Source organism: Salmo salar, unplaced genomic scaffold, assembly GCF_905237065.1.
Source record: "Salmo salar unplaced genomic scaffold, Ssal_v3.1, whole genome shotgun sequence".
Lineage (NCBI taxonomy): Eukaryota > Metazoa > Chordata > Actinopteri > Salmoniformes > Salmonidae > Salmo > Salmo salar.
In genome coordinates, this window is record NW_025548029.1 from 34,597 (window position 1) to 60,329 (window position 25,733).

Here is a 25,733-nt window from a genome sequence, read left to right on the forward strand (position 1 = left end):
TCACAACATGACAACACAACTACATAACACCATTAAAGCTCTTTGCTTTTTCATTACCCAGACAGCTGTTTAAGGTCTTACAAAGGCAGAGTGCAGTATCAGCATTTTAAGGGTCATAGGTCAGATCATTGGTCATGGCTGATATGCATGGACTAAAAACAACAACTTAAAGCCATTTTTCTCAGATTCACTGTTTGTGTAGATGCTGTTTGTCTTTGTAGGACAGTAGTTCAGGTGGCTGTTTGTGTAGATGCTGTTTGTCTTTGTAGGACAGTAGTTCAGGTGGCTGTTTGTGTAGATGCTGTTTGTCTTTGTAGGACAGTAGTTCAGGTGGCTGTTTGTGTAGATGCTGTTTGTCTTTGTAGGACAGTAGTTCAGGTGGCTGTTTGTGTAGATGCTGTTTGTCTTTGTAGGACAGTAGTTCAGGTGGCTGTTTGTGTAGATGCTGTTTGTCTTTGTAGGACAGTAGATCAGGTGGCTGTTTGTGTAGATGCTGTTTGTCTTTGTAGGACAGTAGTTCAGGTGGCTGTTTGTCTTTGTAGGACAGTAGTTCAGGTGGCTGTTTGTGTAGATGCTGTATGTCTTTGTAGGACAGTAGTCCAGGTGGCTGTTTGTGTAGATGCTGTTTGTCTTTGTAGGACAGTAGTTCAGGTGGCTGTTTGTGTAGATGCTGTTTGTCTTTGTAGGACAGTAGTTCAGGTGGCTGTTTGTGTAGATGCTGTTTGTCTTTGTAGGACAGTAGTTCAGGTGGCTGTTTGTGTAGATGCTGTTTGTCTTTGTAGGACAGTAGATCAGGTGGCTGTTTGTGTAGATGCTGTTTGTCTTTGTAGGGCAGTAGTTCAGGTGGCTACCCTTGCTCTTAGTCTGCCTCCTGTCTCTCCTATCACCATGGTTGCACCTTCCTGAAAACAATGACTCCATACTTTGCTGAAACCTGTTCTGCCAGTTCATGTCCTTAAAGACTAGAATGTTCCATTGTGGTTACCCACAAAGATAACAAGATAGTTCACACATTCATCATCCAGGGTTACTATCAAACAGATATGTTACATTTCTGGTTCGTCCATAACTTGTTTCCTGCTTGTAGCAGGCCGTGTTTACAGGAATCCTTTTCTCTAACTAGAAGTCATGTGATTTCATGAGAATATATTTTTCTGCAGTGAGTGTGTAATGCAAGTCAAGCTGTCCTTGGACGTATGTCAACAAGATTTATAAACAGCATTGTTAAATTAACTGTTGTTATATTTAAAAATAATCAATGCTGTCATTTTCTATGTTAGGTAGCTTTTAAAATGTTTTATTGTCACAGACGATAGGTGCAGTGAAATGTGTTGTTTTACAGGGTCAGCCATAGTAGTATGATAGGTGCAGTGAAATGTGTTGTTTTACAGGGTCAGCCATAGTAGTATGATAGGTGCAGTGAAATGTGTTGTTTTACAGGGTCAGCCATAGTAGTATGATAGGTGCAGTGAAATGTGTTGTTTTACAGGGTCAGCCATAGTAGTATGATAGATGCAGTGAAATGTGTTGTTTTACAGGGTCAGCCATAGTAGTACGGCGCCCCTGGAGCAAATTAGGTGTAAGTGCCTTGCTTAAGGGCACCGACAGATTTTTACCTTGACGGCTCAGATATTTAAACCAGCAACATTTCAGTTACTGACCCACCACTCTAACCACTAGTCTATCTGACCATACCAGTTACTGACCCACCACTCTAACCACTAGTCTATCTGACCATACCAGTTACTGACCCACCACTCTAACCACTAGTCTACCTGACCATACCAGGTACTGACCCACCACTCTAACCACTAGTCTATCTAACCATACCAGTTACTGACCCACCACTCTAACCACTAGTCTATCTGACCATACCAGTTACTGACCCACCACTCTAACCACTAGTCTATCTGACTATACCAGTTACTGACCCACCACTCTAACCACTAGTCTACCTGACCATACCAGGTACTGACCCACCACTCTAACCACTAGTCTATCTAACCATACCAGTTACTGACCCACCACTCTAACCACTAGTCTATCTGACCATACCAGTTACTGACCCACCACTCTAACCACTAGTCTATCTGACTATACCAGTTACTGACCCACCACTCTAACCACTAGTCTACCTGACCATACCAGTTACTGACCCACCACTCTAACCACTAGTCTATCTGACCATACCAGTTACTGACCCACCACTCTAACCACTAGTCTATCTGACCATACCAGTTACTGACCCACCACTCTAACCACTAGTCTATCTGACCATACCAGTTACTGACCCACCACTCTAACCACTAGTCTATCTGACCATACCAGTTACTGACCCACCACTCTAACCACTAGTCTATCTGACCATACCAGTTACTGACCCACCACTCTAACCACTAGTCTATCTGACCATACCATACCAGTTACTGACCCACCACTCTAACCACTAGTCTATCTGACCATACCAGTTACTGACCCACCACTCTAACCACTAGTCTATCTGACCATACCAGTTACTGACCCACCACTCTAACCACTAGTCTATCTGACCATACCAGTTACTGACCCACCACTCTAACCACTAGTCTATCTGACCATACCAGTTACTGACCCACCACTCTAACCACTAGTCTATCTGACCATACCAGTTACTGACCCACCACTCTAACCACTAGTCTATCTGACCATACCAGTTACTGACCCACCACTCTAACCACTAGTCTATCTGACCATACCAGTTACTGACCCACCACTCTAACCACTAGTCTATCTGACCATACCAGTTACTGACCCACCACTCTAACCACTAGTCTATCTGACCATACCAGTTACTGACCCACCACTCTAACCACTAGTCTATCTGACCATACCAGTTACTGACCCACCACTCTAACCACTAGTCTATCTGACCATACCAGTTACTGACCCACCACTCTAACCACTAGTCTATCAGACCATACCAGTTACTGACCCACCACTCTAACCACTAGTCTACCTGACCATACCAGTTACTGACCCACCACTCTAACCACTAGTCTATCTGACCATACCAGTTACTGACCCACCACTCTAACCACTAGTCTACCTGACCATACCAGTTACTGACCCACCACTCTAACCACTAGTCTACCTGACCATACCAGTTACTGACCCACCACTCTAACCACTAGTCTATCTGACCATACCAGTTACTGACCCACCACTCTAACCACTAGTCTATCTGACCATACCAGTTACTGACCCACCACTCTAACCACTAGTCTATCTGACCATACCAGTTACTGACCCACCACTCTAACCACTAGTCTATCTGACCATACCAGTTACTGACCCACCACTCTAACCACTAGTCTATCTGACCATACCAGTTACTGACCCACCACTCTAACCACTAGTCTATCTGACCATACCAGTTACTGACCCACCACTCTAACCACTAGTCTATCTGACTATACCAGGTACTGACCCACCACTCTAACCACTAGTCTATCAGACCATACCAGTTACTGACCCACCACTCTAATCACTAGTCTACTTTGAGCACTTGCACTGGGCCTCCACTGAGTCTCCATGTGTCAAGCAGTACAGAGAAACCCCCTCTAGATGGCAGCAGAGGCTCTTGGATCTACCCTGTCTATCCACCAGTTTAGTGACCTTGTTCCATCAATATGTCCATACTACTTCACAACCCATTTCAGGTCTTGACCAGCAATGTCCCAATGGGCTCAACCAAGCCGAGAGTGAGGTTCTAGAAAGAGGACTGACTTTCATACCAACTCCTAAACAGGTGGACTGACTTTCATACCAACTCCTAAACAGATGGACTGACTTTCATACCAACTCCTAAACAGGTGGACTGACTTTCATACCAACTCCTAAACAGGTGGACTGACTTTCATACCAACTCCTAAACAGGTGGACTGACTTTCATACCAACTCCTAAACAGGTGGACTGACTTTCATACCAACTCCTAAACAAGTGGACTGACTTTCATACCAACTCCTAAACAGGTGGACTGACTTTCATACCGACTCCTAAACAGGTGGACTGACATTCATACCAACTCCTAAACAGGTGGACTGACTTCCATACCGACTCCTAAACAGGTGGACTGACTTTCATACCGACTCCTAAACAGGTGGACTGACTTCCATACCGACTCCTAAACAGGTGGACTGACTTTCATACCGACTCCTAAACAGGTGGACTGACTTTCATACCAACTCCTAAACAGGTGGACTGACTTTCATACCGACTCCTAAACAGGTGGACTGACTTTCATACCGACTCCTAAACAGGTGGACTGACTTTCATACCAACTCCTAAACAGGTGGACTGACTTTCATACCAACTCCTAAACAGGTGGACTGACTTTCATACCAACTCCTAAACAGGTGGACTGACTTTCATACCAACTCCTAAACAGGTGGACTGACTTTCATACCAACTCCTAAACAGGTGGACTGACTTTCATACCAACTCCTAAACAGGTGGACTGACTTTCATACCAACTCCTAAACAGGTGGACTGACTTTCATACCAACTCCTAAACAGGTGGACTGACTTTCATACCAACTCCTAAACAGGTGAACTGACTTTCATACCAACTCCTAAACAGGTGAACTGACTTTCATACCAACTCCTAAACAGGTGGACTGACTTTCATACCAACTCCTAAACAGGTGGACTGACTTTCATACCGACTCCTAAACAGGTGGACTGACTTTCATACCAACTCCTAAACAGGTGGACTGACTTTCATACCAACTCCTAAACAGGTGGACTGACTTCCATACCGACTCCTAAACAGGTGGACTGGGAGGAGCTCCGGAGGGGATCTACACGTCTATCATAGAAGATTGAAGTTATCAGATCATTGTGAATATGAAACAGATTTTCCTCAGATACTATTTCCAAACCCCTCACATTGGGAACCTCAGTTGGAGTCAGAAACTATACAGACTCTGATACGTAGGGATGTGGCTTCCTTTTCACAATTCAGAACCTCACCTTTTTTATCAGCTTAACCTTACAAATGGTTAAAAATCAAGCTCTAGAAATATAGTGATTAAACCAGCAGATAAGGGGGCTCAGATTGTTGTAATGGATAAAGTGAATATCTTCTTGAAGCCAATAGACAATAGGATCATGTTAAACACTATGTTCCATTGTCCCACTCAACACAACCATAAAACACAAAGATTAATCCAGGAGATAAACTGTATGAGGATAAGTACATTACAGATAAACAGATGGTCTGTCTTTTTGGGCCAGATTCTCCAAGGCCTAGGCAGTTTTACTTACTGCCTAAAATACATATCTCCTGAGACGTGGGCGGTTCCCTGCGGCTGACCAATAGGAAGTGATTGTGTCTCAGAGACGTGGGCGGTTCCCTGCAGCTGACCAATAGGAAGTGATTGTGTCTCAGAATCTTACTGTATTGCTGAATATATAGACTTTTATTGCTGAATATATAGACTTTTATATCAACCCTCTATCCCAGAAACACCCAGCTATGTTCAAGGTACTGATGAATGAAGGTTTTATTACTATTGTAGTACTGACTTTAATATCAACCCTCTATCCCAGAAACACCCAGCTATGTTCAGGGTACTGATGAATGAAGGGTTTATTACTATTGTAGTACTGACTTTAATATCAACCCTCTACCCCAGAAACACCCAGCTATGTTCAGGGTACTGATGAATGAAGGGTTTATTACTATTGTAGTACTGACTTTAATATCAACCCTCTATCCCAGAAACACCCAGCTATGTTCAGGGTACTGATGAATGAAGGGTTTATTACTATTGTAGTACTGACTTTTATATCAACCCTCTATCCCAGAAACACCCAGCTATGTTCAGGATACTGATGAATGAAGGGTTTATTACTATTGCAGTACTGACTTTAATATCAACCCTCTATCCCAGAAACACCCAGCTATGTTCAGGGTACTGATGAATGAAGGGTTTATTACTATTGTAGTACTCTTTTTATTAACTTAGCTACTGACTTGTTCTATTGTTGTTGCATTGTCAAAAGGTTAACCTGCAAGGAAGCATTTCAGTACATAATACTTGTATTGTACTTTATATTATTATAGATATTTTAGGGTTGCCATGGATTTCAAGCAGGCAATGCCATCAGGTCCAAACCCAAAACAAGGAAATTGTAGGAGACAGGCGTGTTGGGGTTTCCTGCCAGCATGACCATCCGCTTCACTTCCTGAACATGAAAAAGGGTGAAATGTGGGATGCAGTAATAGGGAGTTTTTTTCAGTTTCTTTTTCAGTATTTTATTTCAGTGTTGATTAATTTAGTTAATTTAGTAAATTGTATTTAGTTATTTAGTGCAGATAATGATGTACTTCTTCTGTGGTTTGTCAAATGCAGTGAACCTGCTGAGAGATGAAGGAGGGGATGAGAGGCCAGAACATCAACCTCATCTTCATGGAGGACATTGATGCCAGATGCAGTGAACCTGCTGAGAGATGAAGGAGGGGATGAGAGGCCAGAACATCAGTCTCATCTTCATGGAGGACATTGATGCCAGATGCAGTGAACCTGCTGAGAGATGGAGGGGATGAGAGGCCAGAACATCAACCTCATCTTCATGGAGGACATTGATGCCAGATGCAGTGAACCTGCTGAGAGATGAAGGAGAGGATGAGAGGCCAGAACATCAACCTCATCTTCATGGAGGACATTGATGTCAGATGCAGCTACATGTGCAAGTAATGAACCTTTTTTATTCAAGATCTCATTGACTTTAACATTTGAAAAGCAGTTTCTCCAACAATAGTTTTAACATGAACATTTTGTCCATAACTTTTTAGAGAAACTTTCCTGAATTGAATCATGGGACCAGATTGGTTGATCCAGTTTTCCATGCTGATGGACATGACTTGCCATGTCAGGTACTTGAACAGGATCATTAATATTATCAGTAGGTATTTATTCATATTTTATAAGGTTTAACCAAATAACCCTTTTACCATGGTATGACATGATTTTATATTTGTAGATGAAATTCAACACCCGATATGTGGAAGGTGCTGGACTGGCAGATGGGGAGCAGATGGAGAGGCTGTGGTCGTATCTGAGGCGCTTTGGGAAGGTCACCAAAGAAATGAGGCCGTCCCATCTTATTGACCTCCTGACTGATGCACTTCTCCACCATGGGAAAACGCCAGAGGCTACGTTAGTACACTTGGAATTGTTATTCATTTACTTGTTGCTGGTTGACTCTAGTGATGTTCCTAACATTTCCTGTTGTTTTGATGTAGTGGACTCTCTGCCATAGAGGGTTTCCCCAGCAACAGAAGTTGCAACAGAGGCAAAAAGGGAAATGGAAGAAATTGCACAGTCTCTTCCAGGTAAACCATTGTATCAATAATCTAAGCATAGAATTTCAGTATTGATTAGAAATGTTGTCACATCTGTCACTGTTGTTATGTTTTAGGAACAACACTGGACACCGTTAGGGATTGGGGCAGGAATGTCAGTGTTGTTATGTTGTAGGAACAACACTTGACACCATTAGGGATTGGGGCAGGAATGTCAGTGTTGTTATGTTGTAGGAACAACACTGGACACCATTAGGGATTGGAGCAGGAATGTCAGTGTTGTTATGTTTTAGGAACAACACTGGACACCATTAGGGATTGGGGCAGGAATGTCAGTGTTGTTATGTTGTAGGAACAACACTGGACACCATTAGGGATTGGAGCAGGAATGTCAGTGTTGTTATGTTGTAGGAACAACACTGGACACCATTAGGGATTGGAGCAGGAATGTCAGTGTTGTTATGTTGTAGGAACAACACTGGACACCATTAGGGATTGGGGCAGGAATGTCAGTGTTGTTATGTTGTGGGAACAACACTGGACACCATTAGGGATTGGGGCAGGAATGTCAGTGTTGTTATGTTGTAGGAACAACACTGGACACCATTAGGGATTGGGGCAGGAATGTCAGTGTTGTTATGTTGTAGGAACAACACTGGACACCATTAGGGATTGGGGCAGGAATGTCAGTGTTGTTATGTTGTAGGAACAACACTGGACACCATTAGGGATTGGGGCAGCAATGTCAGTGTTGTTATGTTTTAGGAACAACACTGGACACCATTAGGGATTGGGGCAGGAATGTCAGTGTTGTTATGTTGTAGGAACAACACTGGACACCATTAGGGACTGGGGCAGGAATGTCAGTGTTGTTATGTTGTAGGAACAACACTGGACACTATTAGGGATTGGGGCAGGAATGTCAGTGTTGTTATGTTGTAGGAACAACACTGGACACCATTAGGGATTGGGGCAGGAATGTCAGTGTTGTTATGTTGTAGGAACAACACTGGACACTATTAGGGATTGGGGCAGGAATGTCAGTGTTGTTATGTTGTAGGAACAACACTGGACACCATTAGGGATTGGGGCAGGAATGTCAGTGTTGTTATGTTGTAGGAACAACACTGGACACCATTAGGGATTGGGGCAGGAATGTCAGTGTTGTTATGTTGTAGGAACAACACTGGACACCATTAGGGATTGGGGCAGGAATGTCAGTGTCACCCTTGAGAGGCAAAAACCTGCTCTGTGCTGGGAGGAGCAATATGTTGCAATGCTCCAGCAACATACAATTGCAATGTATGCAATTAATTTCAAATGACTAAACAAAGTTGTTATTTTTCGACATGCATTATTGTATGCCCTCTGTAATCCATGTTTTATTTTCAGGGCACAGCAGGAAAGTGGAGATGGAACAGCTGTTTTTCAGCTTGTGCAGTTCGATAGGTACTTCCTCAGTTTTTAACAGTGTAATTGTTAGATCAATGAATATAATTGATCTCCCTGGTCAAAGTATTTAGAACCTTTCTGATGACAGAAAACTGAAGACGATGGAGAGGAAGAACAGCATCCTCCATCGATGGTCCCCCAACAGCAGTCGCATCCAGACTGCACTCCACAGACTGCAGAGTAACATATTGATGGTCCCCCACCAGCAGTCTCTTGCAGACTGCACTCCACAGACTGCAGAGTAACAGATTGATGGTCCCCCACCAGCAGTCTCTTCCAGACTGCACTCCACAGACTGCAGAGTAACAGATTGATGGTCCCCCACAAGCAGTCTCTTCCAGACTGCACTCCACAGACTGCAGAGTAACATATTGATGGTCCCCCACCAGCAGTCTCTTGCAGACTGCACTCCACAGACTGCAGAGTAACAGATTGATGGTCCCCCACCAGCAGTCTCTTCCAGATTGCACTCCACAGACTGCAGAGTAACAGATTGATGGTCCCCCACCAGCAGTCTCTTCCAGACTGCACTCCACAGACTGCAGAGTAACATATTGATGGTCCCCCACCAGCAGTCTCTTGCAGACTGCACTCCACAGACTGCAGAGTAACAGATTGATGGTCCCCCACCAGCAGTCTCTTCCAGACTGCACTCCACAGACTGCAGAGGAACAGATTGATGGTCCCCCACCAGCAGTCTCTTCCAGACTGCACTCCACAGACTGCAGAGGAACAGATTGATGGTCCCCCACCAGCAGTCTCTTCCAGACTGCACTCCACAGACTGCAGAGTAACAGATTGATGGTCCCCCACCAGCAGTCTCTTCCAGACTGCACTCCACAGACTGCAGAGTAACAGATTGATGGTCCCCCACCAGCAGTCTCTTCCAGACTGCACTCCACAGACTGCAGAGGAACAGATTGATGGTCCCCCACCAGCAGTCTCTTCCAGACTGCACTCCACAGACTGCAGAGTAACAGATTGATGGTCCCCCACCAGCAGTCTCTTCCAGACTGCACTCCACAGACTGCAGAGGAACAGATTGATGGTCCCCCACCAGCAGTCTCTTCCAGACTGCACTCCACAGACTGCAGAGGAACAGATTGAGGACCATTCTGGAGGGAACCTTCAGTCTGCTGCTAGAACGGAGGTTCCTCTGTGGCCTGAAAATATGCAGGTTATAGATATATATTCAACAATAGGAACAAGTCAACTCATATCAGTTCTATGATAATTCTGGGTGGTCAAACACAATAATAATGTTTATTTGTATCTGTTTCTGAACTTGGTTTCTGTTGCTAATGATCTATTGTTGGATGGTAATCAGAGTAATTTTATAGCAGCTTTAGGTAATTTTTGATTTATTTATTTTTTGTTTAGATTGGATTACCTTTAACATATTTTCTGTCTGTATTATCTGTTATCAATAGATGGTCAAGGTATTGATTATGTCACACTCTGACCTAGGAGAGCTGTGTTTTCTCTGTTTAGCTAGGCCAGGGTGTGATAGGTGGGTGGGCAATCTATGTTTTATTTTCTATGTTTTGGCCGGGTATGGTTTCCAATCAGAGGCAGGTGTCTTTCGTTGTCTCTGATTGGAAGCCATACTTAGGCAGCCTGTTTTTCCTTTGTCCTTGTGGGTAGTTATTTTCTGTTTAGTTGGTGAAACCTGACAGAACTGTTTTGCTGTCGTTTTGTTTGATTGTCAGAGTGTTCTGAGTAAAATAAATACAAGATGAACATCTTCCACGCTGCACCTTGGTCTACTCCTTTCAACAGCTGTGACAGATTATCTGTTATCAATAGATGGTCAAGGTATTGATTATCTGTTATCAATAGATGGTCAAGGTATTGATTATCTGTTATCAATAGATGGTCAAGGTATTGATTATCTGTTATCAATAGATGGTCAAGGTATTGATTATCTGTTATCAATAGATGGTCAAGGTATTGATTATCTGTTATCAATAGATGGTCAAGGTATTGATTATCTGTTATCAATAGATGGTCAAGGTATTGCCAACTGCCTGTCCAAAAGGCCACGGTCGGTAGTAGCATAAAAACACATGTGAAGGACTACAACCTGAGGAGACGAGGTTTGTCCTCACAGCTCCTACAGGCCCTGGTGTATGAGGATGCAGTGCAGGTGGACAGCACTGATTGGTCCTGGAGAGCAGGAGGAGCAGAGGATGATGGGGAGGTGCACCTCAAGCTAAGGCTCTTGGTGCTCTTTGTGAAGAGAAGCGGAAGATTGAGGATGATGTCTTCACTGCCAAGATGTTCTACTCACATGAGCAGGAACTGATCGTGGAGGCCTTACAACATTACACAGAGCAGGAACTGATCGTGGAGGCCTTACAACATTACACAGAGCAGGAACTGATCGTGGAGGCCTTACAACATTACACAGAGCAGGAACTGATCGTGGAAGCCTTACATCATTACACAGAGCAGGAACTGATCGTGGAGGCCTTACAACATTACACAGAGCAGGAACTGATCGTGGAGGCCTTACAACATTACACAGAGCAGGAACTGATCGTGGAGGCCTTACAACATTACACAGAGCAGGAACTGATCGTGGAGGCCTTACAACATTACACAGAGCAGGAACTGATCGTGGAGGCCTTACATCATTACACAGAGCAGGAACTGATCGTGGAGGCCTTACAACATTACACAGGGCAGGAACTGATCGTGGAGGCCTTACATCATTACACAGAGCAGGAACTGATCGTGGAGGCCTTACAACATTACACAGAGCAGGAACTGATCGTGGAGGCCTTACAACATTACACAGAGCAGGAACTGATCGTGGAGGCCTTACAACATTACACAGAGCAGGAACTGATCGTGGAGGCCTTACAACATTACACAGAGCAGGAACTGATCGTGGAGGCCTTACAACATTACACAGAGCAGGAACTGATCGTGGAGGCCTTACAACATTACACAGAGCAGGAACTGATCGTGGAGGCCTTACAACATTACACAGAGCAGGAACTGATCGTGGAGGCCTTACAACATTACACAGAGCAGGAACTGATCGTGGAGGCCTTACAACATTAAACAGAGCAGGAACTGATCGTGGAGGCCTTACAACATTACACAGAGCAGGAACTGATCGTGGAGGCCTTACAACATTACACAGAGCAGGAACTGATCGTGGAAGCCTTACAACATTACACAGAGCAGGAACTGATCGTGGAGGCCTTACAACATTACACAGAGCAGGAACTGATCGTGGAAGCCTTACAACATTACACAGAGCAGGAACTGATCGTGGAAGCCTTACAACATTACACAGAGCAGGAACTGATCGTGGAGGCCTTACAACATTACACAGAGCAGGAACTGATCGTGGAGGCCTTACAACATTACACAGAGCAGGAACTGATCGTGGAGGCCTTACAACATTACACAGAGCAGGAACTGATCGTGGAGGCCCTACAACATTACACAGAGCAGGAACTGATCGTGGAGGCCTTACAACATTACACAGAGCAGGAACTGATCGTGGAGGCCATACAACATTACACAGAGCAGGAACTGATCGTGGAGGCCTTACAACATTACACAGAGCAGGAACTGATCGTGGAGGCCTTACAACATTACACAGAGCAGGAACTGATCGTGGAGGCCTTACAACATTACACAGAGCAGGAACTGATCGTGGAGGCCTTACAACATTACACAGAGCAGGAACTGATCGTGGAGGCCTTACAACATTACACAGAGCAGGAACTGATCGTGGAGGCCTTACAACATTACACAGAGCAGGAACTGATCGTGGAGGCCTTACAACATTACACAGAGCAGGAACTGATCGTGGAGGCCTTACAACATGACACAGAGCAGGAACTGATCGTGGAGGCCTTACAACATTACACAGAGCAGGAACTGATCGTGGAGGCCTTACAACATTACACAGAGCAGGAACTGATCGTGGAGGCCTTACAACATTACACAGAGCAGGAACTGATCGTGGAGGCCTTACAACATTACACAGAGCAGGAACTGATCGTGGAGGCCTAACAACATTACACAGAGCAGGAACTGATCGTGGAGGCCTTACAACATTACACAGAGCAGGAACTGATCGTGGAGGCCTTACAACATTACACAGAGCAGGAACTGATCGTGGAGGCTTTACAACATTACACAGAGCAGGAACTGATCGTGGAGGCCTTACAACATTACACAGAGCAGGAACTGATCGTGGAGGCCTTACAACATTACACAGAGCAGGAACTGATCGTGGAGGCCTTACAACATTACACAGAGCAGGACCTGATTGTGGAGGCCCTACAACATTACACAGAGCAGGAACTGATCGTGGAGGCCTTACAACATTACACAGAGCAGGAACTGATCGTGGAGGCCTTACAACATTACACAGAGCAGGAACTGATCGTGGAGGCCTTACAACATTACACAGAGCAGGAACTGATCGTGGAGGCCCTACAACATTACACAGAGCAGGAACTGATCGTGGAGGCCTTACAACATTACACAGAGCAGGAACTGATCGTGGAGGCCTTACAACATTACACAGAGCAGGAACTGATCGTGGAGGCCTTACAACATTACACAGAGCAGGAACTGATCGTGGAAGCCTTACAACATTACACAGAGCAGGAACTGATCGTGGAAGCCTTACAACATTACACAGAGCAGGAACTGATCGTGGAGGCCCTACAACATTACACAGAGCAGGAACTGATCGTGGAGGCCTTACAACATTACACAGAGCAGGAACTGATCGTGGAGGCCTTACAACATTACACAGAGCAGGAACTGATCGTGGAGGCCTTACAACATTACACAGAGCAGGAACTGATCGTGGAGGCCTTACAACATTACACAGAGCAGGAACTGATCGTGGAGGCCTTACAACATTACACAGAGCAGGAACTGATCGTGGAGGCCCTACAACATTACACAGAGCAGGAACTGATCGTGGAGGCCTTACAACATTACACAGAGCAGGAACTGATCGTGGAGGCCTTACAACATTACACAGAGCAGGAACTGATCGTGGAGGCCTTACAACATTACACAGAGCAGGAACTGATCGTGGAGGCCTTACAACATTACACAGAGCAGGAACTGATCGTGGAGGACTTACAACATTACACAGAGCAGGAACTGATCGTGGAGGCCTTACAACATTACACAGAGCAGGAACTGATCGTGGAGGCCTTACAACATTACACAGAGCAGGAACTGATCGTGGAGGCCTTACAACATTTCACAGAGCAAGATGGATGTTGTCTTGGGGAAAGAGCTGTCCTTGCTGGAAAGCTTGATGAGCTACAGCACGCAGAAGGACAATGTGAATCGTTCAGAAGGGCTTTTTTTGAGGGCAGAAACTATGAAGAGGAGGAGGATGACTATTATGATGTCGACGATGACGATGACAACGATGGTGATATTGATGGAGGAATAGATGAATGAGGCTGAGGGTGATGACTACAACAACGATGGTGATATTGATGGAGGAATAGATGAATGAGGCTGATGGTGATGACTACAACAACGATGGTGATATTGATGGAGGAATAGATGAATGAGGCTGAGGGTGATGACTACAACAACGATGGTGATATTGATAGAGGAATAGATGAATGAGGCTGATGGTGTGTTGTTTTTAACATGTCCATTGCTTTTTAATTGATGTCATTGTATTCCTCCCCTTTGTTTATAATGGTATGTTTTTTTGCTCTTTTGGGGTTGAAAGAAGCACATTTCTGTTTAATTGTTAGATGTGATACAGGCCATTGTTGCATGTCATTTACTATTGATGTCATGGTGAGGAGAACCTGATTTGAGCCTGATATACCCCAAGAGTCTAATGGAATAGACAGGTTTGCTTCCTCTAAAGTATTGTCTTTTTATTGACCTGTTAGTTGTGGAGTTTGTAAATATATTTTATTTAACCTTTATTTAACTAGGCAAGTCAATTTAGATTATTTTGCAAATATTGTCATGTGAATATCTAGATCACCATCATCAATGTAGATTATTGTGTAAATATTTTCATGTGAATATCTAGATCACCATCATCAATGTAGATTATTGTGTAAATATTGTCATGTGAATATCTAGATCACCATTGTCATCTTTAAATAAATGAATAACTTCTGCAGCTGATTCTGCCTGGCACCCGCAAAATTTAACCGTCCAATAATGGAATTAGTAACTAAGGATTGTAGCTTTAAGGTTTCAGTATGTAGCCTACAGAGAAACACATTCAGAGATCAAGCCTTGTCATTTCAGATAAATTCACTTTGCAGGAGAGGGGAGACTGGAGGCCATGGTGGGGTCAAAGTAGCACATTTAATAAATAATTATTCTAAACAAAAACATTGTTTCTATTGAACATGCCATACTAATAAAGGCATTTTAATCAATTATATGAAGAGTGCCTTGGTCCTCCTTTCTTTTTGATGACCTACTCACCCCTTTTACCAAAGAGCACCTTCTGTCTACCAACATTTACTATTGTGTACCTTAGTAGCGCTTCCCTTCCTCCTCTTTCCACTAAACCACAAAGGGGTTAGAACTACAATTCCGGCGCCATTTCCGGTTGCCGTCGCTGGACGCGATGCAACGTGAAACAGGGAGTTGTAGTTCTTCACAGAAAGCCCAGGTGTATTCAAACCATTACAGTTTTACATTTACATTTTAGTCATTTAGCAGACGCTCTTATCCAGAGCGACTTACAGTAGTGAATGCATACATTTCATACATTTTTATTTTCCCGTACTGGGAAAAAAATGACACACAGTTCCTCAGCACTGGAACATTTTGGAATCACAGTCATGAAACCCCCCTTAAACATATGACACAATGTTCTCACTACAACTGAGGACTCTTACAGTGGTGGACTTTATGTTAATAAATAGGTCTCAAATCAAATCAAAGTTTATTTGTCACGTGCGCCGAATGCAACAGACCTTAGAGTGAAATGCTTACTTACAGGCTCTAACCAATAGTGCAAAAAAAGGTAGTGTGTGTGTGTGTGTGTGTGTGTGTGTGTGTGTGTGTGTGTGTGTGTGTGTGTGTGTGGGTAAGTAAAGAAATAAAACAACAGTAAAAATACATTTGAAAATAAGAGTAGCAAGGCTATATAAAGACATCGGTTAGTCAGGCTTAAGAGTTGTGAACTACAAATATGGCGTCTTTTTGTAGTTTTCTTCCTAACTCTAACCCTAGCTCAGTTGATCTGCTTTATCAATGGTGCAACATTCAACCCCTCCAAAATGCCTTAATTCATCTGATGCATCCCTCACGCAGATCCACTGACGTCCGAATCACTATTTCAATTTGTCTACAGACTCAATAGTATTTGCATTTCAAAATGCAATATTCTCATTCATTTTGATAATTCTTTCTCATTAAGGGACATTCACTAAGAGGATTTGTTCAGATCAATGGGCTGCTCTAACATTTTAACACTGAGCCATGTGACTATACAGTAGCCTACATCTATAGTCTACTGTAAAATCATATGCTGCTTTAGGCTAAATACTATAGTTTTCTGTGTGTTTCAAAAGGACAAATGGAAAGAGGTCCTACTGTATTCTAGATGGTGGTGTAGAGTATCTACAATGTGACCTCCCTAAATAATGGTGGTGTAGAGTATCTACAATGTGACCTCCCTAAATAATGGTGGTGTAGAGTATCTACAATGTGACCTCCCTAAATAATGGTGGTGTAGAGTATCTACAATGTGACCTCCCTAAATAATGGTGGTGTAGAGTATCTACAATGTGACCTCCCTAAATAATGCACAAGTTACATTTTAACTTCATTCATGAGGAGAGAATGCAGGAGACAGTCAACTAATAAAGCAAGCAGAGGACCATTTAGTGGTGCTGAAATGTAAAGCTGCAACCGCAGCGCAATCAATAGGAGGTGAACAGCACCTGGTGCTGAAAATATAGCAGCACAATCAATAGGAGGTGAACAGCACCTGGTGCTGAAAATATAGCAGCTCAATCAATAGGAGGTGAACAGCGCCTGGTGCTGATAATATAGCTAACTTGTAATTCAAGTGGCGCCAATCAACAGGTGGAGAAAACTACATCAGTCGAGTAATTCATTTCAACAATAATCTTCCTTTTAATTTGACTTTAAAAACAACAAGAGGGCTTAATTGGAGTCTATTTCTTCAGAGTGAAGGCACATATAAATAACTTAACTGGCTGAGCTAGGCTGTGTGGGGGCGCAGGCCCATATAAATAACTTAACTGTCTGAGCTAGGCTGTGTGGGGGCGAAGGCCCATATAAATAACTTAACTGTCTGAGCTAAGCTGTGTGGGGGCGAAGGCCCATATAAATAACTTAACTGTCTGAGCTAGGCTACGTGGGGGCGAAGGCCCATATAAATAACTTAACTGGCTGAGCTAGGCTGTGTGGAAGCGAAGGCCCATATAAATAACTTAACTGTCTGAGCTAGGCTATGTGGGGGCGAAGGCCCATATAAATAACTTAACTGGCTGAGCTAGGCTGTGTGGAAGCGAAGGCCCATATAAATAACTTAACTGTCTGAGCTAGGCTATGTGGGGGCGAAGGCCCATATAAATAACTTAACTGTCTGAGCTAGGCTGTGTGGGGGCGAAGGCCCATATAAATAACTTAACTGGCTGAGCTAGGCTATGTGGGGGCGCAGGGCCATATAAATAACTTAACTGGCTGTGCTAGGCTGTGTGGGGGCGAAGGCCCATATAAATAACTTAACTGTCTGAGCTAGGCTGTGTGGGGGCGAAGGCCCATATAAATAACTTAACTGTCTGAGCTAGGCTATGTGGGGGCGAAGGCCCATATAAATAACTTAACTGGCTGAGCTAGGCTGTGTTGGGGCGAAGGCCCATATAAATAACTTAACTGGCTGTGCTAGGCTATGTGGCTTAACAGCATCTTTCACAAGACAACAACATGGCCTGATAGAAGAGGGATTTGTATTTATTTATTAGGCCGACTTACAACTGCAACATGGCCAAAAAGGCAGCATCCTACATAAAACAATAATTTAAAGAAAAAAAGGTGATGTCTGTGTCTGAGTGTCTGTAGCCCTGTATCAGGAGTGACCAGAGTAACCTGAGTGTCTGTAGCCCTGTATCAGGAGTGACCAGAGTAACCTGAGTGTCTGTAGCCCTGTATCAGAGTAACCTGAGTGTCTGTAGCCCTGTATCAGGAGTCTGGGGATAACCTGAGTGTCTGTAGCCCTGTATCAGGAGTCTGGGGATAACCTGAGTGTCTGTAGCCCTGTACCAGAGTGACCAGAGAAACCTGAGTGTCTGTAGCCCTGTACCAGGAGTCTGGGATAACCTGAGTGTCTGTAGCCCTGTATCAGGAGTGACCAGAGTAACCTGAGTGTCTGTAGCCCTGTACCAGGAGTGACCAGAGTAACCTGAGTGTCTGTAGCCCTGTATCAGAGTGACCAGAGTAACCTGAGTGTCTGTAGCCCTGTACCAGGAGTCTGGGATAACCTGAGTGTCTGTAGCCCTGTATCAGGAGTGACCAGAGTAACCTGAGTGTCTGTAGCCCTGTATCAGGAGTGACCAGAGTAACCTGAGTGTCTGTAGCCCTGTATCAGGAGTGACCAGAGTAACCTGAGTGTCTGTAGCCCTGTACCAGAGTAACCTGAGTGTCTGTAGCCCTGTATCAGAGTGACCAGAGTAACCTGAGTGTCTGTAGCCCTGTACCAGAGTGACCATAGTAACCTGAGTGTCTGTAGCACTGTATCAGGAGTGACCAGAGTAACCTGAGTGTCTGTAGCCCTGTATCAGAGTGACCAGAGTAACCTGAGTGTCTGTAGCCCTGTATCAGAGTGACCAGAGTAACCTGAGTGTCTGTAGCCCTGTATCAGAGTGACCAGAGTAACCTGAGTGTCTGTAGCCCTGTATCAGGAGTGACCAGAGTAACCTGAGTGTCTGTAGCCCTGTATCAGAGTGACCAGAGTAACCTGAGTGTCTGTAGCCCTGTATCAGGAGTGACCAGAGTAACCTGAGTGTCTGTAGCCCTGTACCAGAGTGACCATAGTAACCTGAGTGTCTGTAGCCCTGTATCAGGAGTGACCAGAGTAACCTGAGTGTCTGTAGCCCTGTATCAGAGTGACCAGAGTAACCTGAGTGTCTATAGCCCTGTATCAGGAGTAACCAGAGTGTCTGTAGCCCTGTATCAGGAGTGACCAGAGTAACCTGAGTGTCTGTAGCCCTGTATCAGGAGTGACCAGAGTAACCTGAGTGTCTGTAGCCCTGTACCAGAGTAACCTGAGTGTCTGTAGCCCTGTATCAGGAGTGACCAGAGTAACCTGAGTGTCTGTAGCCCTGTATCAGAGTAACCTGAGTGTCTGTAGCCCTGTATCAGGAGTGACCAGAGTAACCTGAGTGTCTGTAGCCCTGTATCAGGAGTGACCAGAGTAACCTGAGTGTCTGTAGCCCTGTATCAGAGTGACCAGAGTAACCTGAGTGTCTGTAGCCCTGTACCAGGAGTCTGGGATAACCTGAGTGTCTGTAGCCCTGTATCAGGAGTGACCAGAGTAACCTGAGTGTCTGTAGCCCTGTATCAGGAGTGACCAGAGTAACCTGAGTGTCTGTAGCCCTGTATCAGGAGTGACCAGAGTAACCTGAGTGTCTGTAGCCCTGTATCAGGAGTGACCAGAGTAACCTGAGTGTCTGTAGCCCTGTATCAGAGTGACCAGAGTAACCTGAGTGTCTGTAGCCCTGTATCAGAGTAACCTGAGTGTCTGTAGCCCTGTATCAGAGTAACCTGAGTGTCTGTAGCCCTGTATCAGAGTAACCTGAGTGTCTGTAGCCCTGTATCAGGAGTGACCAGAGTAACCTGAGTGTCTGTAGCCCTGTACCAGAGTGACCAGAGTAACCTGAGTGTCTGTAGCCCTGTATCAGAGTGACCAGAGTAACCTGAGTGTCTGTTGCCCTGTATCAGGAGTGACCAGAGTAACCTGAGTGTCTGTAGCCCTGTATCAGGAGTGACCAGAGTAACCTGAGTGTCTGTAGCCCTGTACCAGAGTGACCATAGTAACATGAGTGTCTGTAGCCCTGTATCAGAGTGACCAGAGTAACCTGAGTGTCTGTAGCCCTGTATCAGGAGTGACCAGAGTAACCTGAGTGTCTGTAGCCCTGTATCAGGAGTGACCAGAGTAACATGAATGTCTGTAGCCCTGTACCAGAGTGACCATAGTAACCTGAGTGTCTGTAGCCCTGTATCAGAGTGACCAGAGTAACCTGAGTGTCTGTAGCCCTGTATCAGGAGTGACCAGAGTAACCTGAGTGTCTGTAGCCCTGTATCAGGAGTGACCAGAGTAACCTGAGTGTCTGTAGCCCTGCATCAGGAGTGACCAGAGTAACCTGAGTGTCTGTAGCCCTGTACCAGAGTGACCATAGTAACCTGAGTGTCTGTAGCCCTGTATCAGAGTGACCAGAGTAACCTGAGTGTCTGTAGCCCTGTACCAGAGTGACCATAGTAACCTGAGTGTCTGTAGCCCTGTACCAGAGTGACCAGAGTAACCTGAGTGTCTGTAGCCCTGTACCAGAGTGACCAGAGTACCCTGAGTGTCTGTAGCCCTGTACCAGAGTGACCATAGTAACCTGAGTGTCTGTAGCCCTGTATCAGAGTGACCAGAGTAACCTGAGTGTCTGTAGCCCTGTACCAGAGTGACCAGAGTAACCTGAGTGTCTGTAGCCCTGTATCAGAGTGACCAGAGTAACCTGAGTGTCTGTAGCCCTGTACCAGAGTGACCATAGTAACCTGAGTGTCTGTAGCCCTGTATCAGGAGTCTGGGGATAACCTGAGTGTCTGTAGCCCTGTATCAGAGTAACCTGAGTGTCTGTAGCCCTGTATCAGAGTAACCTGAGTGTCTGTAGCCCTGTACCAGGAGTGACCAGAGTAACCTGAGTGTCTGTAGCCCTGTATCAGGAGTGACCAGAGTAACCTGAGTGTCTGTAGCCCTGTACCAGAGTAACCTGAGTGTCTGTAGCCCTGTATCAGGAGTGACCAGAGTAACCTGAGTGTCTGTAGCCCTGTATCAGAGTAACCTGAGTGTCTGTAGCCCTGTATCAGGAGTGACCAGAGTAACCTGAGTGTCTGTAGCCCTGTATCAGGAGTGACCAGAGTAACCTGAGTGTCTGTAGCCCTGTATCAGGAGTGACCAGAGTAACCTGAGTGTCTGTAGCCCTGTATCAGGAGTGACCAGAGTAACCTGAGTGTCTGTAGCCCTGTATCAGAGTGACCAGAGTAACCTGAGTGTCTGTAGCCCTGTATCAGAGTAACCTGAGTGTCTGTAGCCCTGTATCAGAGTAACCTGAGTGTCTGTAGCCCTGTATCAGAGTAACCTGAGTGTCTGTAGCCCTGTATCAGGAGTGACCAGAGTAACCTGAGTGTCTGTAGCCCTGTACCAGAGTGACCAGAGTAACCTGAGTGTCTGTAGCCCTGTATCAGAGTGACCAGAGTAACCTGAGTGTCTGTTGCCCTGTATCAGGAGTGACCAGAGTAACCTGAGTGTCTGTAGCCCTGTATCAGGAGTGACCAGAGTAACCTGAGTGTCTGTAGCCCTGTACCAGAGTGACCATAGTAACATGAGTGTCTGTAGCCCTGTATCAGAGTGACCAGAGTAACCTGAGTGTCTGTAGCCCTGTATCAGGAGTGACCAGAGTAACCTGAGTGTCTGTAGCCCTGTATCAGGAGTGACCAGAGTAACATGAATGTCTGTAGCCCTGTATCAGAGTGACCAGAGTAACCTGAGTGTCTGTAGCCCTGTATCAGGAGTGACCAGAGTAACCTGAGTGTCTGTAGCCCTGTATCAGGAGTGACCAGAGTAACCTGAGTGTCTGTAGCCCTGCATCAGGAGTGACCAGAGTAACCTGAGTGTCTGTAGCCCTGTACCAGAGTGACCATAGTAACCTGAGTGTCTGTAGCCCTGTATCAGAGTGACCAGAGTAACCTGAGTGTCTGTAGCCCTGTACCAGAGTGACCATAGTAACCTGAGTGTCTGTAGCCCTGTACCAGAGTGACCAGAGTAACCTGAGTGTCTGTAGCCCTGTACCAGAGTGACCAGAGTACCCTGAGTGTCTGTAGCCCTGTACCAGAGTGACCATAGTAACCTGAGTGTCTGTAGCCCTGTATCAGAGTGACCAGAGTAACCTGAGTGTCTGTAGCCCTGTACCAGAGTGACCAGAGTAACCTGAGTGTCTGTAGCCCTGTATCAGAGTGACCAGAGTAACCTGAGTGTCTGTAGCCCTGTACCAGAGTGACCATAGTAACCTGAGTGTCTGTAGCCTTGTATCAGGAGTCTGGGGATAACCTGAGTGTCTGTAGCCCTGTATCAGAGTGACCATAGTAACCTGAGTGTCTGTAGCCCTGTATCAGGAGTCTGGGATAACCTGAGTGTCTGTAGCCCTGTATCAGAGTGACCTGAGTAACCTGAGTGTCTGTAGCCCTGTATCAGGAGTCTGGGATAACCTGAGTGTCTGTAGCCCTGTACCAGAGTGACCATAGTAACCTGAGTGTCTGTAGCCCTGTATCAGGAGTGACCATAGTAACCTGAGTGTCTGTAGCCCTGTATCAGAGTGACCATAGTAACCTGAGTGTCTGTAGCCCTGTATCAGGAGTGACCATAGTAACCTGAGTGTCTGTAGCCCTGTATCAGAGTGACCATAGTAACCTGAGTGTCTGTAGCCCTGTATCAGAGTAACCTGAGTGTCTGTAGCCCTGTATCAGGAGTGACCATAGTAACCTGAGTGTCTGTAGCCCTGTATCAGAGTGACCATAGTAACCTGAGTGTCTGTAGCCCTGTATCAGAGTGACCAGAGTAACCTGAGTGTCTGTTGCCCTGTATCAGGAGTGACCAGAGTAACCTGAGTGTCTGTAGCCCTGTATCAGAGTGACCAGAGTAACCTGAGTGTCTGTAGCCCTGTATCAGAGTGACCAGAGTAACCTGAGTGTCTGTAGCCCTGTATCAGAGTGACCAGAGTAACCTGAGTGTCTGTAGCCCTGTATCAGGAGTGACCAGAGTAACCTGAGTGTCTGTAGCCCTGTATCAGAGTGACCAGAGTAACCTGAGTGTCTGTAGCCCTGTATCAGGAGTGACCAGAGTAACCTGAGTGTCTGTAGCCCTGTATCAGGAGTGACCAGAGTAACCTGAGTGTCTGTAGCCCTGTATCAGAGTGACCAGAGTAACCTGAGTGTCTGTAGCCCTGTATCAGAGTAACCTGAGTGTCTGTAGCCCTGTATCAGAGTAACCTGAGTGTCTGTAGCCCTGTACCAGGAGTGACCAGAGTAACCTGAGTGTCTGTAGCCCTGTATCAGGAGTGACCAGAGTAACCTGAGTGTCTGTAGCCCTGTACCAGAGTAACCTGAGTGTCTGTAGCCCTGTATCAGGAGTGACCAGAGTAACCTGAGTGTCTGTAGCCCTGTATCAGAGTAACCTGAGTGTCTGTAGCCCTGTATCAGGAGTGACCAGAGTAACCTGAGTGTCTGTAGCCCTGTATCAGGAGTGACCAGAGTAACCTGAGTGTCTGTAGCCCTGTATCAGGAGTGACCAGAGTAACCTGAGTGTCTGTAGCCCTGTATCAGGAGTGACCAGAGTAACCTGAGTGTCTGTAGCCCTGTATCAGAGTGACCAGAGTAACCTGAGTGTCTGTAGCCCTGTATCAGAGTAACCTGAGTGTCTGTAGCCCTGTATCAGAGTAACCTGAGTGTCTGTAGCCCTGTATCAGAGTAACCTGAGTGTCTGTAGCCCTGTATCAGGAGTGACCAGAGTAACCTGAGTGTCTGTAGCCCTGTACCAGAGTGACCAGAGTAACCTGAGTGTCTGTAGCCCTGTATCAGAGTGACCAGAGTAACCTGAGTGTCTGTTGCCCTGTATCAGGAGTGACCAGAGTAACCTGAGTGTCTGTAGCCCTGTATCAGGAGTGACCAGAGTAACCTGAGTGTCTGTAGCCCTGTACCAGAGTGACCATAGTAACATGAGTGTCTGTAGCCCTGTATCAGAGTGACCAGAGTAACCTGAGTGTCTGTAGCCCTGTATCAGGAGTGACCAGAGTAACCTGAGTGTCTGTAGCCCTGTATCAGGAGTGACCAGAGTAACATGAATGTCTGTAGCCCTGTACCAGAGTGACCATAGTAACCTGAGTGTCTGTAGCCCTGTATCAGAGTGACCAGAGTAACCTGAGTGTCTGTAGCCCTGTATCAGGAGTGACCAGAGTAACCTGAGTGTCTGTAGCCCTGTATCAGGAGTGACCAGAGTAACCTGAGTGTCTGTAGCCCTGCATCAGGAGTTACCAGAGTAACCTGAGTGTCTGTAGCCCTGTACCAGAGTGACCATAGTAACCTGAGTGTCTGTAGCCCTGTATCAGAGTGACCAGAGTAACCTGAGTGTCTGTAGCCCTGTACCAGAGTGACCATAGTAACCTGAGTGTCTGTAGCCCTGTACCAGAGTGACCAGAGTAACCTGAGTGTCTGTAGCCCTGTACCAGAGTGACCAGAGTACCCTGAGTGTCTGTAGCCCTGTACCAGAGTGACCATAGTAACCTGAGTGTCTGTAGCCCTGTATCAGAGTGACCAGAGTAACCTGAGTGTCTGTAGCCCTGTACCAGAGTGACCAGAGTAACCTGAGTGTCTGTAGCCCTGTATCAGAGTGACCAGAGTAACCTGAGTGTCTGTAGCCCTGTACCAGAGTGACCATAGTAACCTGAGTGTCTGTAGCCCTGTATCAGGAGTCTGGGGATAACCTGAGTGTCTGTAGCCCTGTATCAGAGTGACCATAGTAACCTGAGTGTCTGTAGCCCTGTATCAGGAGTCTGGGATAACCTGAGTGTCTGTAGCCCTGTATCAGAGTGACCAGAGTAACCTGAGTGTCTGTAGCCCTGTATCAGGAGTCTGGGATAACCTGAGTGTCTGTAGCCCTGTACCAGAGTGACCATAGTAACCTGAGTGTCTGTAGCCCTGTACCAGGAGTCTGGGATAACCTGAGTGTCTGTAGCCCTGTATCAGGAGTGACCATAGTAACCTGAGTGTCTGTAGCCCTGTATCAGAGTGACCATAGTAACCTGAGTGTCTGTAGCCCTGTATCAGGAGTGACCATAGTAACCTGAGTGTCTGTAGCCCTGTATCAGAGTGACCATAGTAACCTGAGTGTCTGTAGCCCTGTATCAGGAGTCTGGGATAACCTGAGTGTCTGTAGCCCTGTACCAGGAGTCTGGGATAACCTGAGTGTCTGTAGCCCTGTACCAGAGTGACCATAGTAACCTGAGTGTCTGTAGCCCTGTACCAGGAGTCTGGGATAACCTGAGTGTCTGTAGCCCTGTATCAGGAGTGACCATAGTAACCTGAGTGTCTGTAGCCCTGTATCAGAGTGACCATAGTAACCTGAGTGTCTGTAGCCCTGTATCAGGAGTCTGGGATAACCTGAGTGTCTGTAGCCCTGTACCAGGAGTCTGGGATAACCTGAGTGTCTGTAGCCCTGTACCAGAGTGACCATAGTAACCTGAGTGTCTGTAGCCCTGTACCAGGAGTCTGGGATAACCTGAGTGTCTGTAGCCCTGTACCAGAGTGACCATAGTAACCTGAGTGTCTGTAGCCCTGTATCAGGAGTGACCATAGTAACCTGAGTGTCTGTAGCCCTGTATCAGAGTGACCAGAGTAACCTGAGTGTCTGTAGCCCTGTATCAGGAGTGACCAGAGTAACCTGAGTGTCTGTAGCCCTGTATCAGGAGTGACCAGAGTAACCTGAGTGTCTGTAGCCCTGTACCAGGAGTCTGGGATAACCTGCTCCTGTAACAACAAAACAAACAGAAAATACTGTCATCATGAGACCTAAAATAGCCATTGATAAGCACTAATAATCACAATAATAATAATAACAATAATAACAATTATAATAATAATAATAATAATAATTACTAT

The 25,733-nt window shown here is 45.7% G+C and overlaps 1 long non-coding RNA gene across 1 annotated transcript; it reads left to right on the forward strand.

Moving 5' to 3' along the window:
- Nucleotides 1–6,765: 6,765 nt before the first annotated feature.
- On the forward strand, nt 6,766–7,482 carry LOC106591013 (uncharacterized). The gene is made up of 3 exons (XR_006763293.1): nt 6,766–6,920; nt 7,028–7,203; nt 7,290–7,482. It is a non-coding gene; the product is annotated as an uncharacterized lncRNA (long non-coding RNA).
- The last annotated feature ends 18,251 nt before the right edge of the window (nt 7,483–25,733 follow it).